Raw genomic sequence first — 27,898 nt, forward strand, 5'->3', positions numbered from 1 at the left:
CAACTGAGTATCCCTCACCTCACCCTCCCTTCCTAAGAGTGTACAAAAACCTATGGTGATCACAAACAAGTGCAAAATGGCATGCCCTCTCTAGAGACAGTGTTTGGTTTGTCCATTCTGGCTACTGTAGAAACATTGCAGTGCAACATACAACAAATGCTGACATAAACATATTTACACAAATATTTTGTGTATCTTTATGATTCTTTGTTTGGGGATTTCATATCAGCATGACATAGCCCATTCAATCAGAATCTGTGTTATTAGCCAGTGCATGGATACAAAGAATGTGTCTTGGTATTTGCTCCATAAAAACACAACACTGAAGAATACCAATAGACAAAAGTATCATAATAAGTAATATTAAAATTAAATTGAAATTTTAAAATCTATAGAAGCTTTGAGTTTGGAAGTTTAGTAATGGCCTAAATGTTATGCATAAGTATGTTTTATTGAATTAGATTATTTTTTAATCCTTTCTGTCTAAAATAAGCTATTTCAGTGAGTTTTGAAACTTGGGTACTGTAGCTTTAAGATACAGCAGCCTCACACACAGGTTTCACAGTAGGCTGTGGAGCTGGGTAATTAGTGGACCCTAGAGTAGCTGTGGAGACACACAGTTTTCATACCGTGTCCTGTCCTATATAGTTTTTTATAAAGAAAGGCCAATTCTATGGATATTTTGTGACACTTGTGGTATAAAAGTTTTTGTATTTCTCAACTTTACATTAGCCGGACATGTGTATGCCAAGACACACAGCTACTTGACATCTTGCAGCTACACAAGGGAAATATGAACCAAGTTATGGACAAAGAAATGAGGTGTGTAATAAGAAGGGTGATTTCATATTAATTACCTGTAGCCACAAATTCTTGGAAATATATAATTAAATGAATAACTTCACATCTTACAGTCACAGGCTATAAATGCCTTTTCTTAACAGAGATAATGGGGTTTGGATGTGGGTTGCTACCGACCGGTTTGAACTGGAATGAAGATCACTGACAGCAGACAACCCAAAACTGTAGTCGAAGTGCACCCAAAACACAATACACTTTCCTAGCCTTCCACTATCTGAAATTAACAACAAAAAAAGATTGATCAGAATCAAAACAGAAATAATTAAATGTGATGGCCATAACATTGACCTATCATATTGTTGAGTTATCAAGGACACTTTCGATGTCTATTCCATCAGACATTTAAGAGGAACTGAAAAAAATGGCTGAAATGCCTCAGGTCAAGAGATAGTGTATTAGAAACAGCCTGTAGAACATGTTTTACCATCCAGAAGGTTTCTTTAATGTTTAACCCATTTAGGTACATACATATTTCATTTTATCTCAATTCTCACTTAAACCACATTTTCACAGATTACAGTAAGTCAGTGTTGATGTGTATTGCTACTGCAGATACGGTCAAATCAAAGCACCGTAACAGAGAGACAAACAAAACACAAGTACTGACAATACTTCTTTTGAACAACAGTGAATTTTTAGCAACCATTGTTCAAAAACCGCAAGCTATATTCAATTAATTTAGGTTTGTGAGAAAAGGGGGAAAAAAAGACTGCACCACACACTGTGGAGGTGGTTAGATGCAGAGATAGCGAATAGATATGCCTTTTCCCTCATAGTCCTACAGTTTACGATTCACTTGGAAGAGGTTGAGATCTGGATTTTCAGGTGGTTCTGAAGTGGTACACAATGTATGTGGCATGCACCTAACACTGAATGGTATTCTTATCTGCTAGAATGAAATGGAATAAACTCCTCCACACACACCTGATGTGGACATGGCCATTGATTAGACCTAAGACTGCAGAGAATTTAGACATGATGTTAGGTTGCAAACCAATTCACGGAGAAGGAAAAAAAAGTCTACAGCATGCCCAGAGCCTGGACTGTAGGTTGTTCATATAAAAAGTTACATCAAAACTATATATAATATATATTTGTGGTCACCAGGTTATTTATTCTAAAGAGGGGAACGTAGTGGTCTCTTGTTGTTATACCAATCAACATCTAAGACTCCGACTGAAGCAAGAACGAAACACTTACGGTGTGAAATTGATAAAATCATGGATGACTATGGATTATCTAACATCTAAAGAAAAAAAACATGTTCATCACAGCACAAATCACTGTCTAAAATGATGTAAAAAGTTTGTTTTCTACTTTCTTTGTGTTGAAAGAACATAGAATACTATTTTTCTTTGCTATAGTGGAAACTGCTGTAGAACGTGTGTGTTAGTCACCATCAAAAGCATTGTTCTAACATCACCTATCACCATGGGTTTTTTTTTTTACAAATGAGAACCAAGTGTAGCTGCAACAGAAGTAGAAAATGATGTGAGCTCTAAACTAAACACCTTGCTGCTGCCTGTAAGCAGATGATGGTGATAATGTATATATTGAGGATAGTGAGGGTCCTGACTTGAAATCAGGGGTTACTATTTAATGAGGAGCACAAGGCTGTGTTAGAGATAACTGAAACACCTTGGATTCACCATTACACAGTTCAGTTAAAAGGTTGAGGCAAGTAAGGTGGGCAAACTGCTGAAATACCATAAGAGACCTCTATCTCATTATCTTCCTTTATCTCTGCCCTGCTGAACATTGTTTGTTTTTCATTGTTTTGTTTGTCATTAGGCAGTACACATATATGAACTTCGCTAGTTCATATATGTGGACTGCCTAATGAAAACCATACTGCAATGTGAAGTCAACACTGCGTGAAGGAACTATGCATGGTTGTATTCATTTAAACATGGTATACTGTCTGCAGTTATCTATTTTGTTCATAAATTATCAACTGCTTCCACAACAAGTATGAACCCTCAATCATATGCACTCAATACAAACTTTTTTGTACAACCCAATACAAAAGAGACCCTTTAGTGTTTTGCAGTGTTTTTGAGGAGGTCTACATGTATACCAAAAGGTAGGTATCTGTAAATTATCAGCGAGAAATTATGATGCTTTATGCTAAAATAAAGTGTGCTAAAAAAAATTAAAAGCAGCTTTGACCATTCAGTAAATCAATAATGCAATGATTCATTTGCATGTTTTTTAACATGTCATTTTGACAAGCTGCAAGAGCCAAGCATGGGAAGAGCAGTGCCAAAGGTTAATTTCTCTACACACCATTTTGGTTTCAGAAAAGTCATTTCAGGGATTTTGACATTAGTGAATACATGCCCAAAGGGACTGAACTGAATGTAAATAGTACAATAAAAGGAACATCCTTTAAACAGAGTAAGCTTTTAGATCAATTATATTATTCACACTTGATGAGTAGTAATTTGCCCTGACTTGGAATAAAAAATAATAGTATTAATAATAATACTACTACTACTACTACTACTACTACTACTACTACTAATAATAATAATAATAATAATAATAATAATAATAAACAGAGCAATGGGCAAAAAGTTCCCAAGGTCCAACAAGGTTGTTTTTGGCAGCAGCAATGCATAAAGTACATTTTATCAGTGAATAATTATGCTGTTGTATTAAAATACTTTTTTTTTTTTTTAAATGTCTACATCTATGTGTAAAATGATTTCATTGCCATCATGTAAACATCAAATGGTTCCAGCTATGAAAACAGTACTGTAAGCCTACTACCCAAAGGGCAGACCTTCATGGTTTGATCTCATGTCATGCATATAGTGCTTCAAACACACTGATATTCCTTGCCCTGATACAAGCAAACAGCGATATAACCTCACATTCATTATGAGCTGCCATAGCCTTCCATGGGAAAAAAGGAATAATTGCAGTTTGGCCCAATGGAATATTCATAGACTTGACGTCAGTGTGTGTGAGTCCTAGGGCAAACAATCCTGTGATGGTCACATGGACACACATGTAATAATGAAGCTCTCATTTATCTATCTTTCTTCCTTTAACTCACACATACATGGATGGATAATATGTTCAAAAAATTGTATAAAATGTTGGGAGGCAACTGACCCAATGTATATGCTCCCACAATTGCAAGACCCAATGAGCAAGAAGAAATGTACCCATTTTTTGTCTTGTCTGTTTTTTTAAAACTTTACACAGTGTGATTTCAGGATTTATTTCTCACAGCTCGTCATTTCCATTTGGGCAGATTGGATGCAATGGTTCCACTGAGCAAACAACAGATAGTATTTGACATTTATTCAGGGGCATTGCAGTGTGAAGGTTATCGGTGGAATTTTTTAGGCTTGTGCCATATCTGATGACTTTCTCTCTAGTAAGCCTTACATTTGAGTTGAAAGGCATGTTCCTTCTTGTAGTTAGATATCAGCCGTTCTGTCTCACTGGACTGGCAAATGGCTGTAAGGCTGCTGACAATATATGTCATCAAGTGACATTACATTTAAAGGTAGAGTCAGTCATTCTAGAGAAAGCTTGTTGATATTTGAACTAAAAACCCAAACTCCTTCATGCTCCTTCAGAAACTCTGCCACCCAAATTCATGCATTCGTGAATTGCCAAGACAATGACCAAGAGACAAAGTATGGCAAAATCTAGAGGGATGTGTCAGTTGTCAGTAGTCACTTCTGTTCATGATACGTATTATCACAAATGGGGGAAAAGAATTGTTTCATGTGAGCACAACAGTCCATTCACACTCTCCACCTCTCTGCAGCTTCTGCACTTCTCACTTTACCTGCATTCAACGTCTCTGTCCACCAAAGCAGCCGTCAGCAGCAGCTCCTGAGGTGTTCAGGGAACATCGTCCAGACAAACTGCCTTTCCCAGGCTGACTGATAGAAGAAATTTACTGAACCAAAATAGTTGCATGTCGGCAAATCAACAGTGTTTTATCGATTTATTGATACGATTGATAAATTTAAAACACATATACAGCAAGATATTTGTGTAGTTTAAACAGATTACACTTCACTAATTTGACAGAAACAGACTCGGAGTGTACAAAACTACAGGCGGTCCCCATGAGACTGTCTCAGATTCAGTGTGGATAAAATGGATGCTGGCGTTGTTTGTTCATTGCTTCTCCATCCTTGTTTTTCTGCTGACTCTGACTGTCTAACTACCTGCTGTGTTTTGAGATCTCCATGGCAACGGAAGAGCAGAGAGAACACTGGTGCCGTTTTTCCACAACTTCTCCATTCGTGTTTTACAGTTGACAATAGTATAAAACGTCAATTATACTATTGTCATTGCTTGCAAGCAGCCTTTTTGGACTCTCCACGACTGGCATGATGTTGAATTATTCCGTCACCCAACTGATGAAGTTCAACAACTATACGATTCCATCATGCATATCAGTTATTAAACAACTTGGACTCCTTCGCCGGCCCCTTTACATTCACAGAAGCTCCCGTCGTGAGTTTGTTTATTCCCTGACTGGTCATGCCATCCCATCCTTCTGGTCAGGCGCATCTCATACACATCATCAGAGCTTTGCATTCTTTGGAGTAGTAGCTTTGGAGTTTCCATGACAACCCTACTCACTGGGCCTGATTTACTAAAGGTTTGCGTGTGTAAAAACGTGTGCAAACTTGACATCGACGGCAAAAAAATATGCAAGCTGATCTACTAACGCAGGGCACTGAGGTTTGCGTCTTTCAAATGTGCAAGATAGTACGAGTGTCCATTTAGTACGTTTGCCATAATGAATATGTAATATGGGGCGTTTCAACCCCAGTGTGCAAAATACAGGGAGGAGAAAATGCAAATATGTTATTTAGCACACACATTGTGATTTACCAAACCTGAAGGTATTTTTTCCGACGCTAACTGCGTCTATAAATAATACCTTTGAAGGGCAGGTATCAACCGGCTGTGCACTGCGCTCAGATGACTGTTACTGTAGAGAGGAGGAGACGTAGGCACAATGACAGGATATGCACAGGACAGATTTTTTCCACCAGTGTTAATATTTTTGGAGTGGAATATTTTTGGTTTTACTAACAGCATTGACTTTGTCACAAATACTCTCCCATATGTCAGTTTTTCTGGTAATATGTGTTTTTGTCAACCAGATGTTTTTTTTCTGTTCTGAATGAGACCTGTCCTCTTGGCTATTGTTACCTCCAGAAAGCCCAAAGCAAAGGTCTTGGTGGTGGTCTGTCTGTCATCAACCGCAGTGATCTGGATTTATCCCCTCTGCCCCTGCCTGAACTGTCTTCTTTTGAATGCCTGGCATTTAAATGTAACCCCCCTTTCCCCATGACAATACTTCTCATTTACAGGCCAACCAAACCAAACCCATCCTTCATTTTTTTTGAGAAGTCCAGCCTTCTCTCAACTTTTTGTACAACCTCTGCTAATATTATAATACTTGGAAATATGAACATCCATGTCAACTACCCCTCCTGCTGTGTAGCAGCTGAATTTCTCCAATTATTGGACTGTTTTAACCTCAAACAACTTGTTGATGTCCCAAACTCACTCTAGGAGGCACACTCTGGATCTGGTCATTACTGACTCTGCCCCTCTCAGCAATCTACTTGTGCATGATCTGGGTGTCTGACCACAAGGCCTTCTCCAAGGAATTAGCACTTCTTTCCCCCCACATCAAGCCCAAATGCCAAATCAGAAACGATATCACTAGACCTCCAGCATCTCCTTTCTGCAAACTTTTCATCAGCCAATGAATCAGTGGATTTTTACTTTTTCTCGTTCAGCCCCCTGGTACACCAAGGAGTTACAGACATTTAAAACAGCTGGAGGTTGCCTAGAGCGATGTTACAAAGCTTCAGGTCTCACTGTTCACAAGTTAGCTTATCGGGAACACCAAAAGGCATACTCAAAGTCCCTTAGAGAGGCATGGCCACAGTTGTATTCTAATTGGACTCACTGACACTACCCTTAAGTTGTTTCAATCATACCTCACCAACAGAACGGAGTACATGTCCTTTGGAAGTGCAAGGTCCCGGATGCACACCGTCACCTGCGGGGTCACCCAGGGTTCAGTCCTTGGCCCCATCTTTTTAACACTAAACATGCTCCCCCTTGGCCATGTCATCAGTCGCTATGGAATCTAATTTCATTGCTACGCTGATGACACACAACTTCACATGAAAACTGACACACACTCCACTGCAGCTTCTTCTCTATCAACACTCACTGCCTGTCTGGAAGAGATAAAGGTGTGGATGAAACACGCAATTTTAGTTGGCACCCCACACCAAATCTAGTCATCCTCCATAACCAGCATTACTTTCTCTGGTCAAAACACTCCCTTCTCCTCACCAGCCACCAACCTTGGTGTAAGATTTGACCCTAAACTCACCTTTGAAGCCCATATCAAACATCTCTGCAAGATTTCCTTTCACCATCTTAGAACTATTGCCAAACCCCTTCCCACACTAACCTCGTCTGATGCTGAAAGGCTGGTCCACACTTCTGTCTCCTCCAGATTGGATTACTGCAATGCACTTCTCATTGGGATCCCTAACAAGAGTCTCCAGTGCTGCAAGGATCCTGATGAGAGTGCGAAAGCATAAACACATCACACCTATTCTGCATTCACTACACTGGCTTCCCAGCTCCACCATGAAGATCTCTGTCCTGACTCACCAGAGCATCTATGGCGATGCCCCCCCCCACCTTTTTTCTCGCCAATGCCCGCTCCCTGGTAAACAAGATGGACAAGATTAAACTACGGATAGTTAACAATCGGATGGACAGCTGTGTCACAGTGATAACGGAGACATGGCTAGTAGGCTACACAATCTTCCGGTCAGACCGCACATCGGACTCCGGTAAGACGAGAGGAGGGGGTGTGTGCATCTATATTAACAACAGCTGGTGCACAGACACTGCCGTTATTGAGAAACACTGCTGCCCAGACCTGGAGGTTTTATTGTTAAAATGTAGACCCTTCTACTTGCCCAGGGAAATCACCACTGTTTTTGTAGCTGCTGTGTATATCCACCCGCGAGCTAATGCTAACACAGCTATGAGCAGGCTGCATGACAGCATCCGCAGACAGCAGAACAAACACCCAGAGGGCTTCTTCATCGCAGCTGGTGATTTCAACCACACCAATCTAAAGACTGTGCTCCCCACATTTCATAAGACAGGAACATTAAAACTAGGAAGGGCAGAACACTAGACCAGGTCTACATCAGCATTCCTGGAGCCTACAAAGCCCATCCCTCTCCCCACCTCAGACACTCAGACCATCTTTCCTTGTTCCTGACACCAGCTTACAGGCCTCTCATCTGCAGATCTAAACCACAGCACAAGTCAGTGCAGTGCTGGACTGAAGAGGCAGCACTATCCTTACAGGACTGTTTTGAGGACACCATGTGGGAGCTCTTTGAACAACCAGACATTGAGCTCCACACTTCCTCTGTACTGTCGTACATCAGCTTCTGCATGGACAATGTAACAATAAGGCAATAACAAACAGGCACCATACAGAGAGGAGGTCCAGGCGCTGGCTGCCTGGTGCAGTGATAACCACCTCAACCTCAACACCAGGAAGACTAAAAAAATCATCATTGACTTCCGGAAGTCAATGACCACACTGCACTCAGGCCTGAGCATCAACTGGGAGGAGGTGGAGTGTTTCACAGATTTCAAGTTCCTCGGCCTGCACATCTCGAAGGACCTGGGCTGGACTGTGAACACCACCCACATCATCAAAAAAGCCCAGCAGCGTCTCTTCTTCCTGAGAACGCTGAGGATGAGCAAACTCCCTCAACCTTTGCTGAGGAACTTCTACCACTGCACAATAGAGAGTGTCCAGCTCAGTGGATCGTTGGCTCCCACCTCCCATGCCTAGATGAGATATACTCGAGACGTCTCCTCCGACGGACCAAAAAGATACAGAATGATCACCCAGGTCATTCTCTGTTCACCAGACTCCCGTCTGGCAGGTTCAGAGTAATGCAAGCCCGTACAAACAGACTCAAACACAACTTCTTCCCCATGGCGGTGAAGAGACTGCTGCATGAAACATGAACATACTGCAATTTCACCTGCACTTTAACTTGTTCTTGTTCTTGTTGTTACTTGATTTTTATACATATTTTTAGATACGTTGTTATTTATTTTAATACATATTTATTTATATTTATACTGATTGTAGCTGCTACAAGGATTGCTGCCAAACGAAATTTCATTGTATCGTGTGTGCAATGACAATAAAGCTTCTTTATCTTTATATTTATCTTTAAAAGAACTTCACCCCACTAACCTCAATTCGACCCCTCCGCTCTACAAATTCAAATTGCCTCCTCCTCCCCAAGACTAGATTCAGCACCATGGGTGATCGAGGCTTTTGTTCAGCTGCACCTCATCTGTGGAATGCCCTTCCTGAACTGCGGTGCCACAGTCTATTGAGACTTTTAAAAAGGGACTTAAAACATTTTTTTAATAGATCTTTTGTATTTTAATTATTTTCTGATGTTTTATGTTTTGTTTTTCTTTTATTTATCTTGTAGCACTTTGAGTTTTGCTTTGCAAATTTGAATTGCTTTATAAATAAAATGTATTATTAGGGCCCGAGCGGCGACTGCAAGTCGCCTGGCGAAAGCCCTATTGAAATTGTAATGTTTATTATTATTAGGGCCCGAGCGGTGACTGCAAGTCGCCTGGCGAAAGCCCTATTGAAATTCGTTCATGCCCCAACATGCAAGTGACCCCAAAGTAATCAAGTAATCAAGTAATCATGTGGTATGGAAGACCCCCGGGAAAAATGCTATATTGAAATTGTAATGTTTATTATTATTATTATTATTATTATTATTATTATTATTCCGACATTTCGTGCCCCAATTTCGCCCCTTTCCCAAATGCGAAAATGCTTATACTTTTGCACGGACGTCCGGCCTCATCCGAAATTCGATATTTTTGGGTGGTCGCACATGGTCGACGCAGAATGGCGGAATAGCGCCCCCTACAAAGTCCAAAAATGCCCATAGGGAATTTTGCTAACTTTGTCCTATGCTCACAAAATTCGGTACACATACGTATTATACCCACATATGCAAAAAAGCCTCTTGACCTCAAGACCTCAACCCAACAGGAAGTCGGCCATTTTGGTTTTGATTTTTCCCGCCTAAAAAATTAACTCCTCCCACAGCGTTCGCCCGATCAAGTTCAAATTAGGTACGCAACATCTCCAGACCTAGCTGAGCTTAAGTTGTGCTCTGCGCATCCGTAGGTCAAAGGGCGTGTCTGCCAGGGTTCAACTAACTTTGGCGTGCTCGCCATGTACATACGAGTGGCTCTCACGCCCACATACTTCATCCAATCAGCTTCAAACTTGCTGGACATGATGATGGCTCCGCCCTGAACGTCCCGATATATTAACTTCCCACGTAACTCATAGCGCCCCCCGGTGGTAACAGGAAGTTAACTAAGATTCATTAAAATTACATACTTTGCCCCATCAACTTCATTCAGAACCAGTTGGTGAAGCTACATTATGAAGACTGTGAAGCTACGAGTAATGGCGTCCGTGTGGCGACGCGGCGACCATCAATTCCTCGCCATGAAAATACGTTTGATTTTTTGATGGCTTTATTGAACTCGTATCATCATGAAAATTGGTACACAGGTCCAGGGTGCCAACCTCAACGTCTCCATTCGCTCATAGGCGATCTCACTTGTTTCGCCCCCTAGTGGAAACAAGGAGTGCCATATTTTACATCATCATTGTGCGATTTCCACAAAACTTCACATGTGTAATCACTGTCCCACCCTGAACGCAACCGCTTGTGTTTTGTAACACTCTACTGCCCCCTGGTGGATGAACAATCAACCTCTCATAACTCCTTCATGCTTTGTCCAATTCACTCCAAACTTCACATGACTGATGAGTGGCCGCCCTGAACACACCAGACCACACCAGACCATATGTGTAACTACCTGTGACTGCCCCCTACTGGATGAACGAAACATTGCATTTTTGGCCTTCGCCGCTTGCGGCTTTAATTATTATTATTATCCTTCCCCCACCATTCAACGGGTAGCTGGAAATAGGAGACTGTCATGTCCTCACAGACAGCTTACTCTGATGACTTGGGGGCATTCATGTTCATGCCCTGTAATGCTGCTTGACCGGAATAGTGTTGTGTGACTCTGTCCGAGCTCCTTTGTTTCCCATTTACAGAACCAGGGCTGTGTATGAAGACTTTTTTTCAGCGCTCACACTGAACATATTCGCCGAATTTGAAAAAAAGTGTATTGAAAAATGAAAAAACATTATTTAGAATCACTGATTCTACCTTTAATTAATGGTTTACTTTTACATGGATCAGCTAACTTAACTTTAAAAAATAAAAAAAACATGCCAACCACTGCCATAATACTAATTCAGAATCATCACAGTTCCTGCATTATGTATTTATTTCCTGATTGTAGCATTGTTGTTATTTAGACTGACTGGAAGAAGGTTATCATCTTATAAATATATTACTTTATTAACATATCTTATGTTAGATGCAGAACTAGCCTAAACTACCCTTTTCACATTTAAGATAATCATTATCATTTAAAATGTGTATTTATTTTTATAAGTGCTTTTTTCCCCCTGAGAGTGCCAACTATCAAGTAAAAATGAAGTTAAACTATCATTCTACTGTCTCTACTGCTGCTTTGTGTAAACATTGTCGTTTGGGCAGTACAACGGGATTATTGCTTGTAGAAAAAAGACATCTTCATAAAGAACATCCATCACTGGTGGCAGAATAATTAGGCTGGGGTTATTTTGGGACAGGCTGTGATGAATACATATGAACCAGTAATAATAGGAGCTTAATTCAGGAAAACAGTAACAGGACATTTGGATGGTTTGAGTGTGTCTTTAAATCAATATCTAGCAGTATTAATTCTCTAGACTGTGCGCAAAGCATGATTAAAAAGGTACTGCACACTTGACGGCAGTTTTTTAACGGTAAATAAAATGACAGGAATACGCTTTGATGAAACACATCAGTGCTGTTGTTAATATTGACTCTTAATCAATAAAAACTGGCATTTCATGGGTGGAAAATGGCTCAGCACACCATCACTGTGTTGTAAATCAGCTCTCAACCTTGGAAGGTCAACGCTGACATACAGTTGAATATTTAGGCCTTATCTACGTCATAAATTGATATAATTATATTATAATGCCCTAATGGCTACATACTAACCCCCTGATATCCTGAGATCAGGATTGACAGGATTTGATTCCTCATCATAAACTGAACTTTAAAAACTTTAAACTTTAAATTATGTGTTAAATCATTTAAATATATGAAAAACAAATGCAGCACACGTAATAATATATCAATTATCAAAGAAAAACATGAGGCTGTGGTGAAAAAAAGCAATAAAATCAAGTCAGCATGCAGTTATCTGTCTCCCTCTGTGCGCATCTTCCTTCTTCTTTGCTCTTTCGGCTGTCTTGACCCTGAAATGTGAACCCCATATTTATATGCACATGTATTCTTATAAACACAAGCATTAAAGTGAAACCCTGCATCATGTTTTCTTGACAGTGTTTGTTGAGCACAGCTGCACATCCGCTGTTCACAAAGGCTTTAATAAGTAATGAATGTAAAACAGCAGTAGATCCAGGTCTCCTGCCACTCTGTCACATCTTTATACTGTCTTTTGTCCCTCCTCTCCACACTGCTAACTCTTACTTCCTCCAACTGAACATGAAATTATGAGGATTATTAGGTTGATCTTCCTTCCTTGGTCCTCTGTTCAGTCATCTTACTGTTCATGCTTGTTGACCTCAATCCACAATCAGTTCCTGACTCAATGCCATTGAATTTTCAAGCTTTTGAGATAGTCTGTTAAGATTTCTTTAAATCTTTTTGATTCAAAGATGAAAAATGAATGGTCAGTGAATTGCACACAGAATAACACAATGACTGGGACAGACCCGGAACTAAGATATTTTGTAGGGCCTTGGATAAATACAAATGTATTGAGACATCAAGGCCAACATGTAGGGCACCAAGGCCACCAAGGCCAAAACAGCAGTCACAAAAATGTCTTAAATGCCTTTTTTTCTACACGTTAAATAAATAAAAAAAACACTGATCTTCTCAAGGAGAAACTCGGATGATGAAATGGTTGTGGCTTACAATAGAATGGATATGTATGTGCGTGTGTGTGTGTGTGTGTGTGTGTGTGTGTGTGTGTGTGTGTGTGTGTGTGTGTGTGTGTGTGAGTGTTTTAATGTTGCATCACAATGAAAAAGCCGATCAGATATTGCAGAAAGTTATAAACTCTACTATGTAGTAATATGCTGGTAAACTCTGAAACACATGTATCAATTTGAATTTTACGCTGATGTTAGCTGGCAGGTTTACTGTTAATATTTAAATTAACTTTACACATCTTTGTGGGAGTGGGAATAATCTGGCGCTACTGTTGAGGTTTAGTGTGATGACAGAGACACTTGGAAACCTGAGTTTGTTTATTTGCTACATTGCATGTTGATTTAAAAGAAGATATCCACAACTTTCTTTTAAAGGCACAATAGCTAGTTCATAACAAGGCATGCCATACTGGTTGCATGGGTGGTTAATTTTAGAAGGGTCATTATGGTAACACTCTGGGGCATTCATGCCACTGGTCATTTGGCTGTGATATAATTTCTGCCCTGCTTGTACATAAATGCAGTAATGCAGCACATGTGCAATATATTGTTATTGAATTCAGCTTTACTATTTCTTGGATTGCACCTTATAGGTTTAGCCTGAATTGTCTTTTCATAAAGGCCCATAGTGTGCTTATGATGATCAGCCTGCTGAAGTGGTCTAAGCTTCACAATCAGCTTACATTTTGATGCTTTAAAGGGACAGTTTGCATGTTTTGAAGTGGAGTTGTAACAACGTACACTTTCTGACCCAAACAGCTTAGCTAATAGATTTAAACTAAACTAATACAGCACTGCATACGCGCAACTACAAAAGTTCGAAGTTATGCTTGAAAAAATATAGTGCCAAAGGATAGGGCTTTCTGACAGCAAGGTAAAACAATGAACATATTGAAAATATAGCATAGAATGAAACTGTTATTGATCTTTTTAGGTGGACCCTTTTTTAGGTGGCTAAAATACATTTTGCTTCTGTTGACGTCCACAGCAGTACATTGCTTAGCCTCCATGCATGCTTCTCCAAACTGTGGTGTGCCAACCCTGAGTCTACTGCAGGCAATACATTGACTATGAATAAATAACTCAACCCCACTTTAAAAAAATGCAAACTATCCCTTTAAGCAGCAAATGAGTCATATCATATCATATCAATTAAATCCTGTGCACTCAGGATCTATCAGGTAAAATCTGTAACTAAAACAGCTAAAATGTAGAACGTCAGTTGAACAAAAAAAATAATAATAGTAATTGATTGTGTCAACAGATATTACTGCATGTGCAATTACACTGGGAAGATGTCGGAATGCATGAATAATGTTCATAGAGCAGGTATAACTGTCAGTCACACACAAGCATTAGTTTTTTTTTTAATTGAAGGTTGAACTCTAATCAACACCAAAGAGTAGTGCTACATTATTAGCACAGCACTATTAGCAAGGGAGCTAAAAATCCACCCAGTGTAATGCCATCCTGATTAACCCATGATAATACTATAAAACCACCACTCCCAACATGGGCATGGCAATTAACTCACTCATTAGATGGAACTCATTAGTAGTGGTTAGACCAAAAAGACTATGATGTCAAACAAAACACACACATAGAGAGGTAATACAGTTCAAAGTTAAATAATGGAGTGCTTTAGTGTGTATGTGTGTGTTTGCATTAAAGTAGAAGGAACTGAAAACTGTCAAATTCAGCAAGATCAGATTTATCACCTGTCACCTCTACAATATTCGTTACACACCAGATACATCTATTACTCCTGATTTTATTAATCTTACAACAGAATTACTGACAATCAGATAATCAGATGATGTAGGAGTGTGCAGTGGGGTCTTGTGGCAAAGAGACGTGGCCACAGCACTGGGAGCGACATGTCTGCCAACTTTCACTGGTAGGCTAGGCTAAGGTGGGATCGAAGTGTCCTGTCATTAGGGGGAAGTCCTGCTCATCCAGGATGTTCTACCAGTTCGTGAGCTAAAGTTCATCGGGAGGAGAAGGACACAAGGGTGACTTCTTTTCCTAGCTATTCCTATACTGGTATCCAGCTCAGCCATGATAGCCAGGATAGAGGAATTCAGCTCAGCTTCAGCGGAGGTGGTAGGAGCAGCGCCCACTGCAATCAGGGATTCAAGGAACAGTTCTCCATCCCTGAGTCGGCAGTCACACCCAGATGGAGAAAATTTGGTGAATGATGGAGTCTACTGGAGTCAAACAATAGCTAAGGAAACAGTGAGAATGGCTTGTGGTGTGGACTCCAAGGACTCCACAGGAGTCAACAGCATTATATTGGTTTGGGCAGGGATAAGAGTAGGTTTAGGTCCTCCAAATAGTTCAATTTACTGGTAGGGGTGCAAATATTGGGCCTGCTGAGATGAATGAAAATCTGGCAAGTTAGTGATTGTATCAGGCAGGCATATATGTCTTTCTATTATCTGGTTGCTAAAATCTTTTACCTGGTTAAAGAATATAGGTAAAAACGTCAAGGATCTATGAAGTGTGTCATACAATTATGACTTCAAACTGGATAAAATGTCAATTTGTGCAAATTATTGCACTATTCTCAAAGCCCAGGTACAGCCTACCAGAGATGATTGTAAACACAGGGCAGACCATGTGTATGTGTATGACTTGTTATCATGCTTTCTTAGAACCATGAACATATACAAAGGAGTTTGTTACATTTAGTTAAACATTACAAAGAACAATTGAGCACTTACCAAAACTGTCCTGTTATTCAGCTCTTTTGTCTTTAAAATTATTTTACAGAGTAATACTGACATGATATGCATGCTATTCTTCAGATAAGAAGAGGACGAGTGGCAAATAGTAACAATGTGATGAATCAAACATTCCCATCATCAGTTGCCAGGGTGAGCATAGAACACAGCTTTTTGTGCCTCAAAAGCAGCCCATTAGTATGGCAGAAGAGAGTTCCCTAATGCTCCTCCCCATACTTCTTTTTCAACCCTTTACACTGACATGACATTCCAATGTGTCTTGGATTGTAGGGCACGTAGGTTGGGTTAAGGTAGTGAGTTACTCAGATTCTGAGCAAGGTGAATTTGTACAGGACTGAAAAAACAGTGCATATACATCACCTACCCTATAGCACCATTATACACTCAACAAGCACTTTATTAGAAATACCTGTGCAGTCTAAAGCAATCCAATAAATAAAACAACTCTGCCATATATTATACTTTTAGAAAACATACATTTTCAGTCTTTATTGATGTCATCAGAAAGGTGATAGTTCTACTGTGTTTATTTTTCAGGTTATAGTGGGTGGTGGTGTATTGGAGTGCCTTCAGTTTAAAAGTCTTCCTAATAATTTACCATCTTCATGTATGTTAACGGGGTGGACAAATTATAACACCATTACAAGTGCAGACTTCAAATGAAAAACATCCCAATGATTTGAATTCAAATGGGGTGACTTTACAATAAGGTATAATGTCCTGCACTCAGCACCCAGGATAATTTCACCTTGCCTACATCTGAATGCACATGTATGTAGGTGTGCACTTTTGCCAGTATTGCACATACAGTACACATAATGATAGAGTCATACCTTGATTATTATGGTTTAGAAGTGCAGAATGTGCTCAATAGGTCATACCTTAAATGAAGCCTTGGCGACAGCTAGGTAAGAAAAGTAAAGGCACTCTGAATAATGTAAACGATAATGGATACGTTTCTTGGCCAAATTGTTCCATTCTGCTGTGCAAAGCCCATGATATGGCAGCATCTCTTTTCACAGCATATTCTAGGGTAGGAAATTCAAAGAAAAGCACTCTTTCTCTGGCCATTGCACATCCAATAGAACTGTAGTTTACTCAACTCTGCTTGAAGAAATGTATATTTGCTTTTTGGTCTGGAACAACCCATAAAAAGAGGAGATATTCATCCACAATCCATAGGACTATATTTCATTACTGTAAAATTACAATTGCTTTCATCATCATTAGTGATTGTGGTAAAAGTAGTATTTAAAAGTACAGCAGAAAAGCATCTAGACATCGGTAGTATTTTGTGGTCCTGCATAATATTATATTACCCTTCTCTATGAAATCTTTTCCACACACAAATGCAAAAGCATTATGTGCTGAAATGTTGATTCATAGGCAAACATTTTTGATTAATATAATTTAAGATTAAAAATGTTGATGCATTCACAGATTAAAAAAAGAAAGATTGCCTCTGAGTTTGTGTATGTGGCTTTTTCTTTCCTCTGATGTGTACTTGAAATCCAGCACCTTGCTGGAATGGGTTTCATTCAGTTCTTTAAATAGGCATGACTCAGTAGAAGAAATTATATTAGCCATTAACATTCAACACTTTCCTGCGGACAAAATACTGCACTCGATTTGGATTTCTAGTTAGTCAGTTTACTTGGAGCCAACATATAGTGGACATGTAGTGGCAAACTGCATATTAAAACATGTTTTCACTGGTTACATTTTCCTTAATAGTCTCTTACTGGAGCCCTTAACTTAGTAGGATTAAAAACTTTGAGCATATATTTGAGCTATTACCATATATATACATGAACTATTCTATTGTTCCTACAATACAGATGTGTATCACTGTACCTACAATATAACCACATTGTTAAGGTTAAGGGACAATCATGGTCAGGGAACTGCAATCTTTTGTGTTGAAGTCCAAAATTGTATTGATCCATCCATCCAACCTGACCTCAATATAAAATAATGTCACCTAATTTCCTCCTTTGCTCCAGTCATAAATGCTATGTCTGATTAAAGGCTTCTGTCACTAGAGTGTAAATGTTTGCAATGTATGCTGATGTATTTTTGATTGTTCCTATTGTTCTTCTTTAGAGGACAGTCTCACTGAAAGTGGTACAGTGTGGATGGGTCTGCTTGGACGGACCAAAGAGGGGAGTTTTTCTTGACAGAATATACTCTATACACTGTTTACCCTTCTCTTGGTGGACAAAATGTAATTAAATATAACTTAATAGTGCCCACTTGATAACCTCAATGAACTGCTCACACTCAGCCACCCAAAACTAAGCCATGCAGCGATGACAAAGTGATGACACAGAAAGGTACTGCAACAATTTGTAGCCCAAATTGAAACATTAAATGATCCCTTGCCAGTTAGTTAAAAATCTGTGCTTCTCACCAAAGCACAAGGCGTGTTTTCAAGCAAACATTCTGATATATTCCAAAACAATTGTAAAGGCATATTTCCTGAATGTTTTGTAATCATATTCATGTCAGCAAAGAGACTTACAGCAGTCTTCTTCCTTGCCTTTTTTTTCATTTTTACCATTGCAAAATAAACCTTTCTAATGCATGTCAAATCTTTGAGGTAAATACAATTTTCATTTACCTTCACATTGCATAATGCATACTCTTTTTTATGTATAGCTTCCATGCAGTTCACATTTGCTTTAAAGACCTTGGTATAGGTATGTGTGAAACATTTAACAGCAGGCCACAGAAGCTCCATCATCATGGTTTGTGGATTCTCATCTCCAACCAGTAAACCTAGCAGTTACCTATGCTTTCAACATCTTTAAGAATGGATTTAATCTTCTCCTTAACACTTCTCTCACTAACCCAATTCTAATATTTTCTAGCACGTCTACCTTATTTGCTACTTCTTATTTTGCATCAAGTTATTCCCTGCCCTTTTATCTTTCAAATCTACCTACCTCTTATGCTGTTTTCTTCATGATCCCTTGACTATCTTTCTGTTTCACCCACACTTTTAGGCGTTTTAACGTTTTACTTTTCCTTGTCTTTTCTTGCCACTTCTTTTTCTTTTTGTTTATTCTTCTTCTGTCTCATCTTAAATAACTTCCGAGCTGTGCTGTGCTTTTGCTCTTTCTCAAAAAGTTCTTGATGTGTGTAGTTTGCTCTAGGTTTGCCCCTACCCTGTCCTTGTGAGCATATGACTTACCCATCATCTTCTGCCAATTGCTCTTCCTGAAACTTAAAGACATGACTCACCAACCACTGCTTTCCACAGCAATGGTTTGTTTTGAAAGTTTCACTGTTTAAAAAGTTACAGGACAATATTTGTTTTAGCTAGGGGTAAAACAAAACTAGACTTTAAAACAAAATTACTGTTTTTAGCATTACATAGTTCAGTTAGTTTAACTGATCCAAAACAACACATTAGGTCCAAACAATGTGCCATGTACAGAACAATTTTGTCAGCAAATACTCAAAATGAAGTATTGGATTATTTCAGTCACAGTACCAAAGTCCCTTTTTTATTTATTCATATTTCACTATCAGTGAATCATTCATGAGCTGGTTGGCTACCAGCTGACTAGTAACTATCAATCATATTCCTAAATGTTGTACAGTGGCCTTTGTAACAAGACACTTCTCACTGACATCTTTGCACATACCTTCATTCTGAAGCAATTTATTGCTGTTGCCTCCATCATCACCCTAGTGACCTACTAAGTTATTGATATTATTAAATATATTAAGTTCTAACATGCATGCATGTGTTTATTATTCATTATTCTTCAAGCAGAAGAACTGCGTTTTCAGCGTTCTCAGTTAGTATGTTGTATGCCATATGTATGATATTTTACCACTTCGCAAAATTAAAAATGGTGATGACAAAGTTAGGGTTAGGGTTGTGAGCCTTATAAACAAGACATAATCAGATTGCCATGACAGTTTGTGGAATCAGTAGAGAATATTTCCAAACATCACCATACATTGGTTCAGGTCAACTGTGCTATCTGGATTGGTTTAAGATAAAGGAATAACCCTGGGCAGTGTGTGTTTGTTTCAAATTCATGTCCGGGAACAACATCATGTAATTTCAGATTTGTGGATTGTTTCTGTTCATTTTTGAAACCAATTATCCTGTTCAGGGTCGAAGGAGTCAGAGACTATCCCAGCATGCAATGGTTGAGAGGCAGGTTAAACCTGGACAGGACACCAGTATATCAAAGCATTAACACACACACATAAACAAAGACAATTACGCCTACGGATATTGTAAATTACCATTTTACCTTCCTGTCAAATATTTTTTATTATAAAATGTTTTATACAATATACAGACAACATAAAATCACAAATATGGTGCAATTACCCACCATCTCGAATTCCCCTTCTCAAAACAAAATACAAAGAGAAGAGGTCCAGCCCTTGCAATTATCAAGTCCAAAAGTTATGGTGGAAGTATATTGGGGATAACAATATACATGCATCTTTTGTTGTACACCAAACAAACAACCAAACCAAACCCACAAATGACAAAACTGATTTTTTTAAAAACAACAACGTGTAGCAGAGAACCAGGGAGGTTACTATACAAAATCTGTTCTATATGGGTTGATAAACTCAATGCATCCTTTCCAACATTTATCAAATATGAGTGTCTTGAATCTCTAAGCATATGTTAATCTTTCCATTACACAAATGTCATGCATCACATTAAAATTGCCTGTTAACGTGGGTGGCTCTTGTCTTGATCATTTTTTCATAATGGCTTTTTTACTGGTGAGCAGCATTACGCTAAACATGTATACATTAAGAAAGCCCAGAATCTGTTGTGCCATTTTATCCGAGTACAAGACCTGAAAACAGAAGTCAATCTTGATTTTTAAACTTTTTCCATGCTATCTCTGATTGTCATCCTGTAGCCTTAAAGTATTCCCAGAACACTATTAATGATTTGCTTTCTAAGTCTTGCCTGGAACTGTTTAAGTGCTGGTATTTATAAAGTATATGACCATATTTTTCCAGTTAAACTCAATCCAAGACTGCAAGTTGGTTGATTTCCATTGTTCATCATTTAACTTCTCCCACTCCTCCATTTATAATAGAAAATTACCCTTGCTTTCTCAATTTGTTTTATATAGGATGTGTTCACCTCACTTAGCTCTTGAAGGCCCTTATACAGTTTAGTAATAATTCTGAAACCTAAGTGACTTCTGTATGCTGAAATAAAAAAATCTTAACATACTAGGTCCGGATCTGGATTTTTCCAGATCTTCTTCATTACATGTTTTATCAAAGTTGTGTCTCAGCTGTAAGAATTTCTCAAAGAAACTCATGTACATATATTTTTTTAAAGATTTATTTTAGGGCACTTTTTGCCTTTATTTGTAAGTGCAGTAATGGCATGGAGGCCGACAGGAAACAGGGAGAGGGGAATGATCTGCAGCAAAGGTCCCTTGCCAGATTCGAACCAGGGACACTGCGATTATGTGGCACGTGCTTTAACCACTCGACTACCCAAGCACTCCTCCATGTACATATTCAAGTCAAACTTCTGCCATGTTTTTAAATTTGCATCCAGTCTGTTTGGAATGGAACCTGGATCATAGGCCACCCAGTGGATCAGTGAATAGGGCCCAAATGACTTACCCACTTTGAACCAGGTTTGAGTGAAAGATCTAACCATTGGTTGGTCCCAAGGTGGTGATTCAATTCACTGTCTCCAATAATAGCATGTAGTGGGTCCTTGACCAAGTATTAGCATTCGATCTACTTCCATATTGCTAAATATTATAATTATAATTTCCCACTGCTAGGCTTTGGTATCAGCACACCTGGATATTTCATACCATCTACCAACCTAAAGGCATATTTTTCTCTGAATTGCTGACTAGTTGTATATTTAAATAGTAAAAGCTGGGATTTATTGTACCCTGATAATGATCCAAACTCTGACAGTGTTTGCAACATGGCAGGAAGGGAGTGGGCTGAGTGTGTCAAGTATACCAGGATGTCATCTGCGAACAGCACTATCTTGTATTCTCCTGCCAGTGAGACTACATGTATTTGATCATTTTGCCTTATCAATGGATCAAGGCTTTGTCACATCCTGTCATTTCTGTTGTGTTTTAGTTTGTGTCTTATTTTGAAAGATTTTTTCCTGTGGTTATTTTTATTTCCAGTGTTTTCCCGCCTTAGTTGATTTCCTCATGTGTTTCACCTGTGTCTTGTTTCACTCACCTGTGTTGTGTCTGTTATCACCCCTTGTCTAAATAGGTTTTGGTTTTCAGTTCAGTCGCTGTTCGAGTTCGAGTTCGATTTGTCTCAGTGATGAGTTTCCTCTGTGTTAGCAACAATAAAGTACATTGTCCAAACTCTGTCAGCCTGCAGTCTTTGCATTTGGGTCCACCTGCTCCGCCAATTGACAGGCTTTATTAGTTTATTAGAAAGACCCTGGATTGTTCACATTAGAGTTTTGTAAAACTGAACCTTATGCAGATTTATGTTTAGCTTACTGAGACGAAAGTTTTTTTCTGCACCAGACCCATTATGGCTGATTCAGTTTGCTCCTGGTTTATCAGGTGAATCACATGTAAAAGACCTTCTAATATTGTCTTGAGTCTAACTGTATAATTTCAAGCATAATTTGCTCTAGTCTTTTGGCTAGTATTGAGATAAAAATCGTATAATCCAAGTTTAAGAGGCTCACAGGTCTGTGATTTGAACAATCCAGTCCAATATTGCCAGGAGGAGGGTGTCTCCCCTTCCTGTAGCACCCGATGAAACGTCCTCAGCAGTAGTCAAGTTACGGGTTCTTTAAGTGCCTTATACAATTCAGCAGTGTATCTGTCTGGCCCAGGAGTTTTATTGGTTTTGAGCCAAGAGATATTCCTATTCAATTCTCCAGATGTAATTTTTGCCTTTAAGGCATCATTTTGGGAGATGTTTTAAAGACTTTATTTAATTTTGGATGTACACATTTTTGTAGAACGTTTCAAAACTTTTGTAGATATCATCAAAGTCATATTTCATTTCATGGTTATCTCTTATAAATAGTTCTCCCAGCTTGTTGTTTTTTTAGTCTATAGGCCAATAATTATGTTTATTTACTACCAAGCTCATAATGTTTCTGTTTAACTAATATCACATTTTTAAGTAAATCTCATGGAAATTATGGTGTATTATTTTTTTTATTTTTTTATCAGTTTCCTCCATCTCATCTTTCACCTTCCCATTTAGTATAAAGGAATTTGTCCTCCATGTCAAAATCCTCCTCTTAAAATATAATTCTATTTCCATCTTGACTGGACAATAGTCTGATATGTCCATTACTCATATACTGCATGATTTAACCACATGCACATCCTTGTAGAACATTTAAAAAAAATAATTGATTTAGGAGTAGCCAGAGTGGGGAGATGAACGAGAGGTAAAATCTTTTATTGAGCGGTGAAATTCCCTTCATACATCAATTATAGCCAAGTCTTGCAATCTACTGTTGATTATACTGCAAAGTGAGGTGCTTTGAGGACTAGACCCCTGACAAGAGTCAAACTTCAATCTGATATTTAATAATCCCCAAGTCACTAAGCTTTAATTAATATTAGATCAAAAATGCTCTAAAAAGCAACAGTCTGCTCTAGTAAGTGCATATAATGTAAAAGGTGACTTCAATCCCTTCCAGTCTTACCCCTGCCATAATGCATCTTTCCTCACTGTCTATGGTTTCAAACTGCACTTCAAAATTAAGCTCTCTGATATTATAATTGCCACCCCCCTTCTAAGTGCAGGTTATATGAGGCTGAGAATATCTGGTTAAAAGCCCTTCTTCTAAGTTAAAAATGAGCTGGTTCTGAGAGGTGTGCTTCTTGAAATAAAATAATTCCCAACTTTTCCCTTTTCATTTTACTTAAGATTTCACTCTTCTTGATGGGATTGATTATGCCATTCCCATTGTATGATACTTCCCTAATTAAGCCTGGTATTACTGTATTTCTTTGACATTAACTTCTGTCCTGACTCTAAGGTAACCCTGCCCCTTTTGCTACACCAATGTATTAAGAACTTTGAACATGATGTTGAAAAGAGAAGCACAGACCCAGTTGGGGATGTGTATTGACGTCTTGGAAAGACCCCCTTATTCTCCCGGGAGTATTCCCATAGGAGAGGAAATAAAGACTAAATATGCTCTCTCTCTCTCCTCTCTCCCTCTTCTCCTTCTCTCCCTCTCTTTCCCTTAACACCAACTGGTCAAGGCAGATTGCCGCCCACCTAGAGCTCAGTTCTGACAGTTTCTTCCCGATAAAGGTTTAAAGTTTTTCCTTGCCACTCTCGCTAAGTGCTTGCTCATGGGGGAATGTTCTCTTTTGATTAAATTAAGGAGTACGGTCTAGACCTGTTCTATGTGAAAAGTACCTTGAGATTACTTTTGTTGTGATTTTGCACTATTAGATAGAGGTAAATTGATTGATTGATTGATTGATTGATTATACTGGCATTTGCTTTTACGTTGAACAAGTCTTGACATTTAGGACAAGATGATATCTTACATTTGGGCTCACCTTCAAGTTATTTAGTCCCAGTGGCTTTCAGCGGCTTAAATTTGCCCTGACGGTGAGCACAGAAGAACATAGACTTTGGAGACTGCAGCTCAGTCAAAGTCATTTAGGATGCTCTAAAAACATCCAGCTTCTCCTTGAATCCTGGGCACAGTAAGGGTATTTCAGTCTTTTTCCCAAGGCCAGATGTGCACCAGGCCAGTTGCTTGCTCTTCTTTGCCCCAGTGTCCAGGGGCTTGAACACCTTTACTGTCAAGCACATTGCTGCAATATCTTTGGTTGCCTCCTCCACAAAGCAGTAGGTTCCTTTTTCATCCTGGAAAAACACTCTACTTGGCTGGGAATGGTGTCTGAAATCATATCTTTTTTACCCCTCAGCACCTTTTTTGCCTTTGCATATTCTTTGCATTTGTTAAGTACTTCTGAAGCATAGTCATGGTCTAAGTTCACCCTTCTCTCTTAGCTCCAAAGAGAGACAAAGAGTGGAGAATTATTTTGTAATTTCTATCATGTCAGAATGTGTCAGAATTCATTGATTTTGCAAGAGGTTCAATGGCCAAAGCAAATGACATTTTCTCCAACCATACATTTTCCAAGTACCTTGGAAAGATATGTCCATTGAATTTTTTTCCAATTTTTTATTTTTTTTTAAACATCTGAGATTTTGTGACAAGGTCCTTCTAGGGATAAACCCCATATGATCTTGATGGACAAGGAAATTAAAACAAATTTAAATGCTAAGCTTAGAAGACAGTTTGAGAATGGAACATGGAGAAGAAATGTTAAAAATGTCCATGTCATTACAAATGCAAATATTTAGGAAGAAAACCAATGGGAAAATATCAATTTATACACTGCTCAAAAACATTAAGGGAACACTTAAATCACACATCGGATCTTGATGAATGAATCATTCATTTGAAAATCTTTAATGAGTACATTGTATAATTTGTTCAGAGCAAAATGATGTAACAACAATCAATGGAAACCAAAAGCATCAACCCATTGAGGCTGGATTCAAAATCACACCAAAAATACAAGTAAAAAATGTAAATCACAAGCTAATCCAACTTGCATGAATTTCATCACGGAAACTCATAATGTGACACAGTGTGTATGGCCCCCGTGTGCCTGTATTCACTACCAACAATGTGTGGGCATGCACCTGATAAGTTGGTGGGGGATGTCCTGGGGGATCTCCTCCCATATCTAGATCAGGGCGTCAATGAGCTCCTGGACAGTCTGTGGAGATACTTGGTGGCATTGAATGCACCGATACATAACTTCCCATAGGTGATCAATTGGATTTAGGTCAAGGGAATGTGAGGGCAGTTCAGAATGGCAGTCAATGGCATCAATGCCTTCGTCATCCAGGAACTGCCTACACACTCTGGCTACATGAGGCCGGGCATTGTTCTACATCAGGAGGAACCCAGAGCCCACTGCACCAGCTTACGGTCTGACGATCGCTCTGAGAATTTCATCGCGGTACATACAGCAGTCAGAGTACCCTTGGCTATGACATGGAGGTCTGTGTGACCCTCTAAGGACATGCCTCCCCTGGCCATCACTGACCCACTGCCAAACCAGTCATACTGGATGATGTTACAGGCAGCATAACGTTCACCACACCATCTCCAGACTCTGTCCTGCCTGTTACATACATTTAGTGTAAACCTGCTCTCATCTGTGAAGAAAACAGGGTGCCAATGGTGGACCTGCCAATTCTGGTGTTCTCTGGCAAATGCCAGTTGAACTGTGCAGTGCTGGGCTGTGAACTCAGGTCCAACTAGAGGATGTTAGACCCTCATGCCACCCTAATGCACACCAGTAGCCTGCTGGAAGTCATTTTGTAAGGCAATGTTCCTACTGTTCCTCCTCGCACAAAGAAGCAGATACCAGTCCTGATGCTGGATTGATGCCCTTCTATGGCTCTTGTGTTTCCTAAATGGACAGATTGATATCCCCAAAGTTTAACTGACTAGATGTTCTACTGTGGTGATTCATTTTTTTGAGCAATCTATATTTTAACCCCAAACAACTTCAAACAGGATGGTAATGTGATACTGGAACTAACAGGTGTCTTTCTTTATATGAATAATATTTTGTAGATATCCTTGCAACTAAATGCCAAGATTGGCTTTTAAGTTTAAACAATAGAATCCCCCATCATTCACTTTTATTATTATATTTTTCCAAACATTGATCTATAATGAAGACAATGCAGACAATGTGTTAATTAAGGTTTGCTTTTAAGATAGACTATTAAGTCCATCCAGAGTAGATTAGGTAAGGCAGGGTTTGCCCAGCTTCTTATTTACCACTGCAGCCCTGATGTTATACGTCAAGTCAATAATTTGCTTTTGTATTGCACATAGACTGTATTAATCTTGCAGTGGATCTTTGTCTTGCTGTTTTTGCCAGTGAGGGTAGTCCTTGACAGCAAAGAAGAAACATAGCCTTAAGATCAACTTTAAATACTGGGCTGTTTAAAATGAGGCTCAGAGCAACATGATGCATAAAGTGGCTGTGAAGAATGGCATTTAACCAGAGGAAATAATGCCCTTGTTCAGCTTCTCACATTTTCCAGCCAATTGATATACAACTCTCTTCGCAGGTCCGTGGTTTTCTTTTTTTCTTTTTGGCTAAACACTATTGTGGGTTCCACAGGGATTTACAATGTAGGCAAAGCCAAATAAAGGCACTAAAATAAAATGTCTGCATTTCTTGTTCTAAGGTCACACATTTATTCCTGCCACCTGCATGTTGAATGTTAGATGGATGTGAGTATATTAGCATGGTGACAATAGCACTCACAAACTGTCAACGTAGGGAACACATCACTCCTGTCCTGGCTGAATTACATTGGCCCATTACAGGATTCAAGTTAAGATTACTTTTAAATCCTTAAATGGTCTGGCTCCGCTTTACATTTCAGAACTCCTAACACCTTACTCTTCTCCAAGATCCCTCAGATCAGAAAATAAAATGTTGTTAAACATTTCAAGGTCCAGGCTTAAACCTGATTTCCTCAGGTCTCTTACGTACACCTAAATTCTAATCTAAACCCTATGGACCCTCACCATATCACCATTGGTCAGTATGATCTGTAACATCACCAGGTCAATAAAAGGCCAGCTTGCTCTTTGTATTCCCTCTTTTCTCTGCCCATGCTACATCATTTTTGGTCTGGTTATCATAATATAATGTCTACCATAATGGGAATACATCTACAGCACTGTCCTCTGATTGCCACCTTTGGAACCCCAGCTGAGTCAGAGAAAAATAAATTATCAATTTCGCATCTTTACTAGCCATATGTCGCTTTGTCTCACAGTGGAAATCTCCTCACCCACCCTCTGTTTCACAGTGGCTCAAAGATACTGTGTTTATTCTTAAACTTAGGAAAATAAAATTTACAATGAAAGAAAGAAAAAGAGATGCAGTGCAGTCATGGTGAAGGGATACAGTAAATCAATAAATATGGAAAACAGAGATTTAGATGGAGAGGTGACTGAAACAGAGGGAGC

The 27,898-nt window shown here is 39.0% G+C and overlaps 1 long non-coding RNA gene across 1 annotated transcript in view; it reads right to left on the reverse strand.

Moving 5' to 3' along the window:
* LOC133991015 (uncharacterized) overlaps positions 1-27,898 on the reverse strand; it is a 558,552-nt gene that overhangs the window by 88,494 nt on the left and 442,160 nt on the right. Inside the window, exon 2 of the long non-coding RNA XR_009927000.1 lies at positions 5,612-5,806. This is a non-coding gene — a long non-coding RNA (uncharacterized LOC133991015). The remainder of the gene's footprint in view (positions 1-5,611; positions 5,807-27,898) is intronic.

Source organism: Scomber scombrus, chromosome 1 (assembly GCF_963691925.1).
Source record: "Scomber scombrus chromosome 1, fScoSco1.1, whole genome shotgun sequence".
In the NCBI taxonomy this organism is placed as follows: Eukaryota; Metazoa; Chordata; class Actinopteri; order Scombriformes; family Scombridae; genus Scomber; species Scomber scombrus.